This window comes from Triticum dicoccoides, chromosome 6A, assembly GCF_002162155.2.
Source record: "Triticum dicoccoides isolate Atlit2015 ecotype Zavitan chromosome 6A, WEW_v2.0, whole genome shotgun sequence".
Classification (NCBI taxonomy): Eukaryota; Viridiplantae; Streptophyta; class Magnoliopsida; order Poales; family Poaceae; genus Triticum; species Triticum dicoccoides.
Window position 1 is genome coordinate 598,129,666 of NC_041390.1, and position 12,910 is coordinate 598,142,575.

A 12,910-nucleotide genomic window follows, 5' to 3' on the forward strand; every position below is an offset into this window, starting at 1 on the left:
TCCTTTTGTGGAGGTTCTTCTGCTCCATGAGCTTGTCCGGCGTAAGGTCGTCCGGAATGCTGTTTTCGCCGGGGACGGGTTGTTCGGTTTGTTTATCCAAGTTGCCCTGTTCGGGCATTTGCTCGAAGGCGTGTTCGTCGTCCGCCGGCTCGTCCTGCTCTATGGCTGGGTCTGTGTGGCTGCTGTCTCTGTCGAGGCGGGGCTTGGAGCGGCGCTTACGTCGCCGCTTTGATTGCTTTTCGAGTGAACGATCTCTTGTTGCATCCCTGTGTTCCTCGTCGTCGCTTCCTTTAGGTGTGTCCACCATGTATACGTCATGAGATGATGTGGCTGTCCAGTGCCCTATAGGCGTTGGTTCATGTTTGTCTCCTACATCGTCGTCCATACCGTCGATGTCTTAGGAGTCGAAGTCGAGCACGTCGTTTAGATTATCGATGGTGGCTACGAAGTGGGTGGTGGGTGGGCATCAAATTTCTTTGTTGTCCGCATGCCAATCCTGCCGCTCCTAGTCCGGCAAGGACTCTCCTGACAAAGAGAGAGACCTAAGTGAATTCAGAATGTCGCCGAAGGGCGAGTGCTGAAGGATATCTACGACGGTGAATTCCATGATCGGCGCCCAACCGGCTTCGATTGGTAGGGGCGCGGAGGGCTCGGAGTCCGGAGAGGAGTTCGGCGCCTTGGAGTCACTGGCTTCGCAGAGGAAAAGGCTGGTGTTCGGCTTGATCGCCGTAGAGATTGCAGCCCCTGAGGTGGTGTCTAACCGCCCGTCCTCGATTGGTGTGGTCGGCTCCGAGCTAAGGGTCGGAGCGGACACAGGTGCGGCCTCCAGGGCACTGTTCAGCGGCAGAGCTAAATCATGCCCATCGTGACAGTGCGGCGCGCTTGGCTGTGGCTCAGATCCGTCGAAGATCAAGTCTCCGCAGTCGTTCACCTTGTACTTTAAACTTCCAAGTCTGACCTGATGGCCAGGGGTGTAGCTTTCGATCTGCTCCAGATGGCCAAGCGAATTGGCCCATAGTGCGAAGCCGCCGAAGACGAAGATCTGTCCGGGGAGAAAAGTCTCACCCTGGACAGCGTCGTTGTTGATGATCGGAGGAGCCATCGGGCCTAAAAGTGACGACACAGAGGAACTCTCAATGAAAGCACCAATGTCGGTGTCAAAACCGGCGGATCTCGGGTAGGGGGTCCCGAACTGTGCGTCTAGGCGGATGGTAACAGGAGACAAGGGACACGATGTATTTACCCAGGTTCGGGCCCTCTCGATGGAGGTAAAACCCTACTCCTGCTTGATTAATATTGATGATATGGGTAGTACAAGAGTAGATCTACCACGAGACCAAGGAGCTAAACCCTAGAAGCTAGCCTATGGTATGATTGTTGTTGTGTCCTACGGACTAAAACCCTCTGGTTTATATAGACATCAGAGAGGGTTAGGGTTACACAGAGTCGGTTACAATGGTAGGAGATCTACATATCCGTATCGCCAAGCTTTCCTTCCACGCCAAGGAAAGTCCCTTGCGGACACGGGACGAAGTCTTCAATCTTGTATCTTCATAGTCCAAGAGTCCGGTCGAAGGTATAGTCCGGCTATCCGGACACCCCCTAATCCAGGACTCCCTCCTATAGGCCTGTCTCGTCACGCACGTGGGCGGGCAGACTGGCCCGGCCGCTTGTTGCCACGTGACAGGTCCGAAACGGGCGGCGGCATTCGAAAAATTTGGACAAGTCAAGTTGGGCGAGTCCGACTCCTACCAGTCGGCCCGACGGAAGCCGGATGAGGTTTCACCTCAAGCACTCGGAGAGAGAAACTGCTGAGGCTCCTCGGGTGATCACCCTCGGCGCCTCACCAGCTTCGGGGACTACTATCGGAGTAATGGGCCACGGGTAGGCAAACACAAAGCCCATAGACTTTCAAGACATCGGGGCTGACTGCGCCCCTCAAGACGCCAAGGTGAAGAGCCGCCTTTTGGAGGCCGGCTGAAGGAACAGCCAACTGCCCGCTTGCGGCCGAGTCCAGGAGGCAAGGTCGAGACGGGCCGACTCCCACCTGGCGGCTTCCAGAGAAGCCGGCCACGGGGAGTCGGCCCACGGCACCAACAAAGCCCATGCCCTCATCAACGGGGATGGGACAGGGAGGGGCAACAATGAAGCCCACTCCCTCCCCTTTCCAGGGGATGGCTTGACCACAGTGCGCTGTACCAACGGAGATCTCCGTTCGGCGCGGCACTGTTGCCATGCCATCCCTAACATCAGCACCAGTGGGCGGAGTCCTGCACCCATGACGGTCTGTCAGTACGGACCAGTGGTAATGGGCCCTACCAATCAGCGAGAGCCCAGAAGGCGGCAAGAGCACTACCAGTCGGACCTAATGGAAGCCGGCCCCCACGAGTCGGCCTGCCCCTCCCATGGGTCCCACGCGCCATTAACCAGACGAGACGGGAAGTGGCTACAGTAATCGCCCGCCAGGCGGCGGGGCTGTAGCCACGACCCCATGACCAAGCCTGCGTCATTAGAAGCACGGCTACAGTGATCAGCAACCGGCAAGACCCGCAAGAGGCGGGTACAGCCTGTCGGCTCCGTACTGTACCAGTCGGCGGGGCCTACCAGCCGGCGGGCCCCAACAGTCGGCGAAGAAGTCGGCAGGCGAAGAGACTGACGGCTGGGCCCTGCGCCCAGTCTGTTTACCATTGTACCCCTGGGGGTAGGCCTATATAAACCCCCAGAGGGCACCCATGCAAAGGGTTCCAACCCATTAGTACTAGACCAGATCATATAGGAAGGAGAGAGCTAGCCTTGCCTTCTCCTACCTCCAGCATACAGCTCAAGGAGCAACCTTGTACTCACTTTGCCTTAGTGATCATGCGGAGACCCAGCAGAGCAGGACTAGGGGTTTTATCTCCTAGGAGAGCCCCGAACCTGGGTAAAGTACGCCGGCGTTCGTGTCTACGCCTCATCTCGCTTCCGGGCACCGGCGACATTCTACTCGCTCCCACCATGATAAGCCATCCTTTGGCATATGTCGCACCCAACCCCCGACACCGATTGTCATGCATCCAATCGGCTCTATCTCCGCAAAGGCTTGAACTAAACTCCATATGAGATACTCACAGGTAACAAGCCCAATCTCAAGTACTTTCGGGTGTTCGGGTGTAAGTGTTTCATTCTCAATAAAGGTGTTCGTTTGTCTAAATTTGAGGCTAGAGCTCAAGAGAGCATATTTGTTGGTTATGCTACAAACTCTCATGCTTACCGTGTCCTCAGTAAGTCCATGGGACTTATTGAGGAGACATGTAACATGGAGTTTGATGAGAATAACGGCTCCCAAGTGGAGCAAAGTGGCACTTGTGATGTAGGTGATGAAATTCCTCCCCAAGCCATAAGAAGAATGGGTGTCGGTTTTATCCTACCCATTGAGGAACCCCTTGTGGCCGAAGGAGAAGGACAATGTTCCATTCAAGTGGAACCATCGCCAACCCAAGGCCCACACGCTTCCGAAGAACAAAGTGAAGGCTCTCAACCTCTCGAACAAGACCAAGGGCAAGATAAACCTCAAGATGGTGTTGAACCACCAAGTGATGCCCAAGGTCAAGTTCTCTCCTCCGAGCAAGTTCAAGATCAAGAACAAGCTCAAGACGACGCTCAAGATGATCGAGTAACCGCTCCTCAACTCACTCCTGAGGAGGAATTGGAGCGTCATGCCGCCAAGGTTGCATCCAAGCTCTCTATCAAGGGTCATCTCATGTCAAATGTGCTTGGAAGCATTCGAAAGGGGGTAAGCACTTGTAGACAATTGGCAAACTATTGTGAACATCACGCGTTTGTCTCTTGTGTTGAACCCCAAAAGGTCTATGAGGTGCTCGAAGATCCGGATTGGCTTAATGCCATGCATGAAGAACTCAATAACTTTGAGCACAACAAGGTGTGGAGATTGGTGCTAAGGCCAACGGGAAACCATAATGACATTGGAACCAAGTGGATATTCAAGAACAAACAAGATGCTCATGGAATTATAGTTCACAACAAGGCTCGATTGGTAGCACAAGGCTACTCCCAAGTCGAGGGTATCGACTACGGTGAAACCTTTTCTCCCGTTGCTCGCCTTGAATCTATTCGTTTGCTGATTGCTTATGCTTCTCATCATAACTTCAAGTTGCAACAAATGGATGTGAAGAGTGCTTTTCTTAATGGTCCTATTAATGAGTTGGTGTATGTCAAACAACCCCTTGAGTTCGACGATCCCTATTTCCCCGATTGTCGGTGTCAAAACCGACGGATCTCGGGTAGGGGGTCCCGAACTGTGCGTCTAAGGTCGATGGTAACAGGAGACGAGGGACACAATGTTTACCCAGGTTCGGGCCCTCTCTATGGAGGTAATACCCTACTTCCTGCTTGATTGATCTTGATGAATATGAGTATTACAAGAGTTGATCTACCATGAGATCATAATGGCTAAAACCCTAGAAGTCTAGACTGTATGACTATGATTATGATTGTCCCTCTACAGATCTACCCCTCCGGTTTATATAGACACCGGAGGGAACTAGGGTTACATAAAATCGGTTACAGAGAAAGGAGTCTTCATATTTTGTCGCGAAGCTTGCCTTCCACGCCAAGGAGAGTCCCATCCAGACACGGGTAGAGTCTTCGGTCTTTGTATCTTCACAGCCCATCAGTCCGGCCATGGCTAACAGGCCGGACTCCCGAGGACCCCTTAGTCCAGGACTCCCTCACTAGCCCATGGACTAGGCTTCAATGACGAGGTGTCCGACGCGTAGATTGTCTTCGGTATTGCAAGGCGGGTTCCCCTTTCGGAGTACTCCAAGATAGTCTTCGGACGCAACGAACATGTCCGGATCTGCAACACAATTACCACATACAACCATAGAGAGTATAATATTTCACGAGTCCAATCCGCCGACAACTTTTTGTAAGGTGACATCACGTCTGCCCATTCATTATTTCGGACCGTTTCCTGTCCTGCCGTTCCATTTCTCGAGGTGCGATATTTATTGGCACGTCTTGTCGAGGCAAAGATCGTGTCCCCTTATTACGGGATCCTCATCAATACGGGCGTGGGTAACCCAAACGTCCGTTGGCATGATTCCTTAGAAATAGGCAGGTCTCCAGGTTTTTGGAGGAGGCGTTCGATATCTATTGCCTTTATAAAGGAGCCAAGGGTCGTCTCTTTCTTTTCCGTCGAGCCCTTCCAACCTCGAGTTCCAGCACCCAAGGTTCGACTTTATTGCTTCCAGCTTCCCAGTCATGTCCGGACCCAGCCCACAAGGCCGATCGGTGGCTTCCTCTGTTACACAGGAGGACATTGCGAAGCTCCGGGAGGCCAGATACCTGACCGCGGAGATCCCCCACAGGCTTCCTGCTCAAGGACAGGTTATTCCAACTCCCAGATCCGGTGAGAGGGTCGTGTTCATCTCCCACTTCCTCCGAGGGCTAGGATTCGCTCTTCATCCCTTCGTTCGGGGGCTCATGTTTTATTACAGACTAGATTTTCACGATCTAGCCCCAGATTCTTTTCTCCACATCTCGGCGTTTATCATCATGTGCAAGGCCTTCCTCCGTATTCCCCCACACTTCGGCTTATGGCTCAAGACCTTTAGTGTGAAGCCGAAGGTAGTTGACAGGAAATAGGCAGAGTGCGGCGGTGCTATAGTGAGCAAGCTTACCCATTCTCTCTGGCCAAAAGGCTCTTTTACCGAAACTTCCAACCAATGGCAGCGGGAGTGGTTTTACGTCACTGAACCCTGTGGTACCAAGTGGGCAGCTATACCTATGTTCTGTTCTAGCCCTCCATTATAGCTTGCATCATGGATTAATAAGGGGCTGGACTGGGGATCAATTGATGAAGTGCAGACTCTACAGAGCCGCATCCGAAGCCTCCTTGAGAAGGACATCGATCTTGTCTACGTGATTCAAGTAATGGTAGTCCACCGAGCCCTGCCATGCCAGCGTCGGCCTCTCCGTATGTGGGAGTTTAATCCAGAAGGACCACGGACCCTCCAACACTTCTTCGGCACTACGCACAAAGGAATGTGGAAGCTGTTTTTCGAGAAACGAAAACAGCGGCCGGACACCACCAAGGACATCGGCCTCAACTGCAACCATTGGGACACCTCGGTAAGCGCTTGACTCCCAAACACTTTCTAGTTAAGCATGCCGTAATATGTTACTGAGCAAACTATCTTCTTCCAGGGCTGGATAAAGAAAGTGGAGCGAATTAGGTGTTCGGCCCCCCTTCCTGAAGACTCAGCGGATCCCGTGCTAACAAGGATGCTGGCCCCGGCACCGCACCAGGTGCCCGTGAAGGAAGACAAGGCGGAGAGCGGGAAGACCAAATGTGGCCTCCATTCCAAGGGTATATAAGACACTGTGTCCAGGGAGATCAAGGTTCCCCCGGCCAAAGACAAAAGCGAAGGAGAAGCCAACATCCCTTCTCCCCATGGTAAGAAAAGGGCTGCCTCCGAAGATTGGGAGGAAAGGGCTCCTAAGCGAGGCAAGATGCCCCTGTCGGGCGGCTCGGGCTTGGTGGACGACATCGTCGCATAGTCCCACGATGAGGACAAGCCTCTAGCCAAATCATAAGTGAACAAGGGTGTTTTTAAACATATCCCGTTGCTTTCCTATTACCAAGGTAACATCTAGAATTTTTGCAGCTCGGCACACAGTCCTCTTCACCAATCCTCTTCCTCGGGGGATCTTCTCCTGGAGATGATGGAAAGCGAGACACCTCCATCGGTCTCCTCGCCCAATGGGCGGATGACTTCGAGGTGTCGTCCCGGAGGGTCTCTCCTGATCAACAAGTGGTGCGAGGGGTGATGAAGACACTACCCGAAGGTGATATTTCAGTAGCCCAGGGTCCGGGGGCCAACAATAAAGGCCCCGGACTGCCCGGCTTACATCCGGAGACGACTCTAGGGACGAATAAATGGATCCCTTCGAAGGGAGGCCGTACTCCTACAGCAGCTTCCGAAGATCCAGGAGCGCCGGATATATTGATGAACATGCTGCGACAGGCATCCGTCTCAGAGGAACATCGTACCTTGATGGGTACTGTGGTTGAAAAGGTTCTGTCTATGAAAAGCGAATTGAATGAAGCCTTCACGAGCCTGCTAAGAGGCTTCGAGGTTTGTACTATAATGTTTTTGATTGTGTTTTATTCACAAACTGCACCTGTGTATAGATAGTATCCCCTGAGACTCTGATTGGCTTCCAAAGGGAGGCGATCAGAGGATCAAAAATATATGCCCAGGAAATAATCCGATTAATTGGAACACAGGCTGTTACCTCCCTGGCGGCTGCCCGAACTATAGAGGTTGCAGATCTGCAGCAGAAGCTTGATGTAGCGGATGATGATCTCACACTTATCAACAGGCAGCTTGATGCGGCGCAAGGTATGTCTTGGGGGTAGTCATTACCTGCACGTGCTTATAATATAAGCATGTTTCTAAGAATTGTATACTAAAATATGCACGACTGCAGATGGTGCTGCCGCAGTTGAGATCATTCGGGATGAGCTGGCCCGGGCCAAGGAGCAGGCCCGGCTTAGTAATGCGGCTACCGAAAAGGCATCGACCGAATTAAAGGCCGAACAGGCTGCTCGGCGCCAGTATGAGGAGAGAATATCCACGATTGCGCTTGAGCTAAAGGATGCTGCTAGCCACTATGAATTTCTCGAGAAGGATAATAAAGCCAAAAAGGCTGATCTTGACAAGGCCTTACGAGAGGCGAAAGAAGCGCGGTCCGAGTATAGAGCGGCCTGGGAGGAGATCCGGCAAGCGTGGGGATCGCAGCTGGTAAGCCCTTTTTATTACAAACTAAGTTCGGCGATCCGAATTATGCCCCGCTTAATCAAGTGTGGAGTTCTCCAAACGCATTGTTGGACTTGTCGAAGAGTGTCTCCGATGCGACACAGTTTTTCCAAGCGCAAGAAGGACATGCAACAGAAAAGCTGTTCTGGTCGCAGTTTAGCACGCCGAAGCATCCGCTATTGCTGAACGAACAGATGGCCCAGTGGGCAGAGCTCCACAAGATATCCGGATCTTCCATGAAGGACGCCGTGGTCCGGCTGTGGCCGACCGAGCCAATTCCGGATAGCAATTTCGGTTTGGTGCAGTGTCGGAGTAATGGGTCACGGGTAGGCTAACCCGAAGCCCAGAACCTTTCAAGACATCGGGGCAGGCTACGCCCCTCAGGAACCCCATGACGGAGGGCTGCCTCTAGGAGTCGGCAGCGGCGCTGCCGACTACCCACTGACGGCCGAGTCCCAGGGACGACTACAAGATGAGCCGACTCCTAACTGGCGGCTTCTAGAGAAGCCGGCTATCGGGAGTCGGCCCGCAACTCCAACCACCCTTTGCCTTTGTAAGAAGGAACGGGACGGGGAACGGCCGTAGTATGGCCTGCTCTCGCCCCGATTACCAAGGGCAGGCATGGCCACAGTGCGCCGTACCAATGGAGATCTCCGTCCGGCGCGGCACTGTTGCCATGCCAGCCCTGACATCAGCCCCAGTGGCGGAATCCTGTGCCCACGTCGGCCCGCCTGTACGGCCCGGAGACGGCAGGCCCCACCGGTCGGCGGGGGTACAGAAGACGGCAAGAGCGCCACAAGGCGGACCCCGTGGGAGTTGGCCTCCAAGAGTCGGCCAACCCCTCCCACGGGCCCCGCACGCCATTAACCAGACAAGACGGGGAGTGGCAACAGTGATCGCCCGTCAGGCGGCAGCACTGTTGCCATGACCCCATGACCAAGCCAGCGTCATTAGAAGCATGGCTACAGTAATCCGCAGCTGGCAAGACCCGCCCGCGGCGGACAAGGCCTGTCGGCTCTGTACCAGTCCAGTCGGCGGGGCCCACCAGCCGGCGGGCCACAGTAGTCGGCGGAGAAGACGGCGGCCTGAGAGACAGACGGCTCGGACCCGCGCCTAGCCGGATTACCATTGTACCGCTGGGGGGTAGGCCTATATAAACCCCCCGGGGCACCCATGCAAAGGGTTCGATTCCATTAGCACTAGACCAGAGAGCATAGGAGGGAGAGAGCTAGCCTTGCCTTCTCCCACCTCCAGGAAACAACTCAAGGAGCAACCTTGTACACCCTTTGCCATAGTGATCATGAGGAGACCCCGCAGAGCAGCAATAGGGGTGTTATCTCTCGGAGAGCCCTGAAGCTGGGTAAGATTCGCCGGCGTGCATGCCTACGCCTCATCCCGCTTCCAGGCACCGGCGATGTTCTACTCGCCCCCACCATGATAAGCCATCCCTTGGCATATGTCGCACCCAAACCCCGACATTTGGCGCCCACCGTGGGGTGAGGTGCACCGTCGTCCGGAGACCTGCTCTGGACGGGAACCCTTTTTCTCCCTGGCGAGCGCAGCCAACCTGGCACGCCAGATGGAGTCCGCGCCGACGCGCTGCACGGCGCTGAGATCGCATGCGCGGCCAGCAGCCTCGCCAAACTTGTCGGCGAGGTTCGCCTCTCCGACGAGCCTGCATCCGACGCAGGCACGGGCGGCCCCGAGAGCCTTCTCGCGGGTCTCCTTGATCAACTCCACGTCGCTGGCGAGCCTGACGTGGACCTGGAGTCCGTAGGCTCCACCGACCCGATGTTGGTCGATTCTGACACGGCGTCACTCGACGCATTCCCCACCAACGTGGTGGTCTACGATGAGCCACTCCCTCGCGCGGAGAGCAGCGGAAGCACCGTCATAGAAGTGCTCATCATCGGTCATGGCGAGCACTCCGACGGCGGAGCTCATGACCTGCTCGACGCAGCACTGCAAGACCTGGTAGCGCCCATTCCAGAAGACACTGACGCCGAGACACTGGGGGCACGCCGCCTTCAGCTCGTCGAGGGCGCGAAGAAACTGGCAAGCATGAGACGCTTGCCAGAAGCCTACCAGCAAGAGATGGATCGCGTTGTGGGCGGCTCGCCGGCCCCAACGGGGCCTAGCCGCCTAGGCACGGTCCGGCAGCGCGGCGTGGACACCGCTAACCTGTTCGGGGCCAATCGCCCTGTGTACGCCACTCCCGCGGAGAACATCCGAGCTGCCCAGGCGGCGGCAGACGAGCTGGACAACTTCGAGGGTGAAGAGCGCCGCCTGATGACGGAGCGAGTCCAGCGACTCCTCGACGCGGCTGCCGCGCAGAACGCAGCCGGCTACCGCACAGAGGCGCCGCAACGGCAAGGCGAGGACCTGCCTCCCCGCCGAGATCAAGGCGCAATGTCTCGGATGCCGACTGGCGTTGTCCGCGGAAGAAAGGACAAGGATCCGGCTGTCAGCCACAGTCGGACTCGCATCACCATCGAGCGTGACCAAGACGGCCGCCCGAGAGCAGTGGAACGACGGGACGACTGTCCGCCTCCTCCTCCTCGCAAGGAAAGGCGAGTCTCCCCGCCACCTGTTGATCATCCGACTCTCGGCGACCGCCTTGGCCGCCGAGAGGGAGTCGGAGAAAACGACGCCCGCCACCGGATCGACCGACTTCATCGATCCCTCGCGCTGGAAGAAGAAGACGAGTTGGGCCCGCCCTGTTTCGGACCCCGCATCCGAGATGAGCCCTTTCCCAAAGGGTTCACGCTCCCCCGAGATACGCCCAAGTACACCGGTTCCGTGAAGCCGGAAGACTGGCTGGTTGACTACTCTACGGCCGTCAACATAGCGAACGGCAACAAATGCGTTGTCGTGAAATATGTTCCGCTCATGCTCCAAGGCACGGCCCGGACATGGTTGAACAGCCTGAAGCCCCGCAGCATCAACAGCTGGGTCCACTTCACCGAAGCCTTTGTCCGCAACTTCACAAGCACATACAAGCGACCTCCCAAGCCATGCCAGCTTTCCTTTTGTGTGCAAGGCCCCAACGAGTCGACTCGCGACTACCTCACGCGCTGGGCCGAGCTTCGGAACTCCTGCGAGGGCCTGCACGAGGTGCAGGCTATCGAGTACTTCACCGCCAGGTGCAGAGAAGGCACCCTCCTCAAGCACAAGCTCCTCTGCGACGAGCCAGAAACCCTCGACGAGCTGCTGATCATAGCAGACAAGTATGCCACAGCCGACTCCTCCATGAAGGCAGAGATTCAAGTTAGTGCGACTGGCAAAGTGGCCCCTCAGGCTCCCAGAACTCCGGCTGGAGACGCCAGTCGACGACAACAGCAGAACGACCACAAGCGCAAGGCCCCATAGCCGGCTTCCAGCAGTCGGCAGGTTGCGACAGTCAAAGACCAGCAGCCGGAGGGACAGCCCTCGCCCAAGCGACAGAAAGGCGGCAAGTCAAACTGGTTGCTGGCCTTCTCTTATGAGCAGACTCTAGATGGACCTTGCAAGTTCCACAGCGGCGTGAAGCCGTCAAACCACACCACCAGGAAGTGCCACTGGCTCACCAGGATCGCCAAGGGAGACGGCCTCCTGCCTCCCCCACCTGCTGGGCAGCCGCCTCCGCCTCCACCCCAGCAGCCGGCTGTCAGGCCAGTCGGCGCAGTACAAGACGAGTACCCAGAGGAGCATGGGGCCTATGTGGTGTTCACCAGCGTGGCTGACGATAGACGCAGCAAGCAGCTGCAACAGCAAGAGGTGAATGCAGTGGCATCAGATGCTCCAGAGTTCATGCACTGGTCCGAGAAGCCTATCAGTTGGAGCAGAGCTGATCACCCAGAGGTGATGCCGAATCCGGGCTCCTACGCCCTGGTCTTGGATGCCACCTTTGCGAGTGCTGATAGACGGAGGCAGTAGCATCAACATCTTGTATAAGGATACCATGGAGAAGTTAGGAATCAAGCAAAGATAGCTTCAGAACAGCCGGACTGTATTCCACGGCATTGTCCCCGGCCTTTCCTGCTCACCAATCGGCAATATTCTGATAGATGTCCTCTTTGGAGACAAAGATCATTTCCGCCGTGAGCCAGTCTAGTTTGAAGTGTTGGACCTTGAGAGCCCGTACCATGCGTTGCTTGGCCGACCTGCCTTGGCAAAGTTCATGGTGGTCCCCCACTACGCCTACCTCAAGATGAAGATGCCGAGTTCCAAGGGGATTGTGACCATAGCCGGCGACTACAGAAAGTCGTCCGCTTGCGTGGCTGAGAGCAGTCGGTTGGCCGAGTCCCTGGTAATCGCAGTTGAGAAGCGGCTTCTTGATCGGGTTGTGGCGATGGCCGGCAAGCAGCCAGAGATGTCGCCAAACCCCAAGGAGTCGGAAGCTGAGGGCTCGTTCAAGCCGGCCAAAGAGATAAAGAAGATACCCTTGGACCCGAAGCACCCAGAGAGGTACGATGTCATAGGTGCCAACCTTGACAACAAATAGGAAGGCGATCTCGTTGATTTCCTCCGTGAGAATCGGGACATCTTCGCATGGTCCCCCAAAGACATGCCAGGTGTACCGACGGAATTCGCCGAGCACAAGTTACTTGTCCGATCTGATGTGAAGCCCGTCAGGCAGCCCTTGCGCCGCATGTCAGAAGAGAAGAGAAGAGTTGTTGGAGAAGAGATAGCCCGACTCCTAGCAGCCGGCTTTATTATGGAAGTGTTTTTCCCAGAATGGCTAGCAAACCCGGTCCTGGTGCTGAAGAAGAACAAGCAGTGGCGAATGTGTATTGACTACACCAGCCTCAACAAAGCTTGCCCCAAGGACCCGTTTGCTCTGCCGAGAATTGATCAGGTGATAGACTCCACAGCCGGATGAGAGCTGCTGAGCTTCTTAGATGCATATTCAGGATATCACCAGATCAAGCTGAACCCGGCAGACAGACTGAAGACCGCCTTCATCATGCTGTTTGGAGCCTTCTGCTACCTGACCATGACGTTCGGCTTGAGGAATGCCGGTGCCACCTTTCAGCGTTGCAGGCAGAAGTGCCTCCCCAAGCAACTCAGCAGAAACGCCCATGTCTACGTGGATGATGTGGTGGTGA